Source organism: Triticum dicoccoides, chromosome 2B (genome assembly GCF_002162155.2).
Source record: "Triticum dicoccoides isolate Atlit2015 ecotype Zavitan chromosome 2B, WEW_v2.0, whole genome shotgun sequence".
Classification (NCBI taxonomy): Eukaryota; Viridiplantae; Streptophyta; class Magnoliopsida; order Poales; family Poaceae; genus Triticum; species Triticum dicoccoides.
In genome coordinates, this window is record NC_041383.1 from 498,967,941 (window position 1) to 498,970,461 (window position 2,521).

A 2,521-nucleotide genomic window follows, 5' to 3' on the forward strand; every position below is an offset into this window, starting at 1 on the left:
CTGACGGAACTCATCTCCGGAGCTTTGCTGGATCGGGGCCCGGAGATCGTCATCGAGCTGAACGTGTGCTGAACTCGGAGGTGCCGTACGTTCGGTGCTTGGATCGGTCGGATCGTGAAGACGTACGACTACATCAACCGCGTTGTGCTAACACTTCCTCTTACGGTCTACGAGGGTACGTGGACGAACACTCTCCCCTCTCGTTGCTATGCCATCACCATGATCTTGCGTGTGCGTAGGAAATTTTTTGAAATTACTACGTTCCCCAACACTAACTCATTAGCTACAATGCTTGCAAGGCTTATAGTGATGTGCATTATCGAGAGGGCCCAGAGATACCTCCCCGACAATCGGAGTGACAAAACCTAATCTCGAAATACGCCAACTCAACATGTACCTTTGGAGACACCTGTAGAGCTCCTTTATAATCACCCAGTTACGTTGTGATGTTTGGTAGCACACAAAGTGTTCCTCCGGTAAACGGGAGTTGCATAATCTCATAGTTGTAGGAACATGTATAAGTCATGAAGAAAGCAATAACAACATACTAAATGATCAAGTGCTAAGCTAACGGAATGGGTCATGTCAATCACATCATTCTCCTAATGATGTGATCCCGTTAATCAAATGGCAACTCATGTCTATGGTTAGGAAACATAACCATCTTTGATTAATGAGCTAGTCAAGTAGAGGCATACTAATGACATTAAGCTTATCTATGTATTCATACATGTATCATGTTTCCGGTTAATACAACTCTAGCATGAATTATAAACATTTATCATGATATAAGGAAGTAAATAATAACTTTATTATTGCCTCTAGGGCATATTTCCTTCACATGGCAGGTCGAGCAAAACCAGATGGGAGGGAAGTCCCTCTCGAGCCGATGCCTCCGCCTTAACCACCGCCGAGACCGCTCCTCGCCTGAGCCGCCCCGAGCCCGCAGCCAACGTTGGGTGCACACCCAGCCAAAACCGCGCCCGCCGCGCCCTACTATGACACTTGCGCGCCACCATGGAGGCCAGCCACCGGCTGCCTGCCGCTGCCGCCGCGCAACACCACCGTCCCGCGGACGGATCCAGGCGCCAAATCCCAAATCCCCAAATCCGGCGAGGTCGCGCCACCCCTGTGGTCGAAGCCGTCACCACCGTCGAGCGCGGACCAGCCAAGCTGTCGCGCGTCGACCAGCTCGTTATGGGGCCGCCACCCCGGCCTCCTCGCGCTAGTCCGCCAGCGTCGTCGTCCCAGTCAACGGGATTGGCCTCCAGCGCCGCCGTGGGATGGGGAGAGAGCACCCCCGCCACCTTCGTCTGCGGGGCCCGCCGAGGCCGAAGGCAGCGGCGGCAAACGGGAGCAGGGAGGGGGCTTGAGCGGTGGTGGCGGTAGGGTTCCCCGGCATCGCCTGGAAGCTACGCGAGTGGAAAAGCTTATGTTTTGATGTGAGTCGTATCTTCTTGATGCTCCCAAACTTTCCACTACTTGACATGCACTTAAATGGGGCTTAGAGATTAAGCTAAGATTATTGTCTTATATGGGCCAAAGACCATCTATAATCCAACATCTTCTATCTTAGTTAATCAAAATGACTAACTTTTGCCGTTGTCTCAATAAAAAAGGAGTATTTCGGTACACGAGAGGACCGTATTTTACCAAAAAAGGGTTCCCCGCTTTGTATTCCAAAGCAACCAACACCGATACAAGAAACACTGGGGCGAACCGCACATCAAGCCCAAAGAAAAGAAGAAGAAACAAATGCCAACAACGGCAACTCGACAAAGCGCGGATGACCCGCCACGGCTACACCCTCCAGAAACAAACCACCACAACCCGAGGCTCCGAACCACCGCGTACCAAGCAGCACCTCCAAGAAGAAATGCGACACCGACGACGCTGCTGCCCGGACTTGTCCTAGGGTTTGCCCCAACACGCGGAGGGAGGTGGGGATGGATATCACCAACACCCTTTAGGAAGGAATGGTGGCACCCGCAGGTGTCACCGCATCGGAACCGAAGAACCGGCAAGGATTTCTCCCGCACTCCAACACCATCGCCTAACGGACCGGAGCCGACCAACTAGACCGCCGCCCACCACCATGCGCCAACGCGGTTGCGCCACCACCCACGCCGCCTCAATGTGAACACCAACACGAGGCCAAGAGGACCGGAGAGAAGCGCCCCGCGGAGGGAGAAGCAGCACCGAAGCCGAACGGGAGGGACCCACCTCCACCGCCGTCGTGCGGGAGGCCAGAACCTCCGGCACCGTCGCGGTAGCCGTCCGGACGTGGCAGCAGGGCATGCCAGGCCACCCCTGGCCCGGCCAGGCCCGAAACGGGCCCACTAAGCCCCGTTGCCACGTAGCAGCAAGCCGGCGATGGTGCCGCCAGCACCCTACTGCTCATCGCCTCCCCCCGCCTCCCGGAAGCCAGGAAGCAGACCCACCCCGCCGCTGGCCTGCCCAGGCCCAGATGGGGCTTGAAGGGCCCAGATCTAGGCTGAGCGGGCGCCGCCAGATCGCGCCG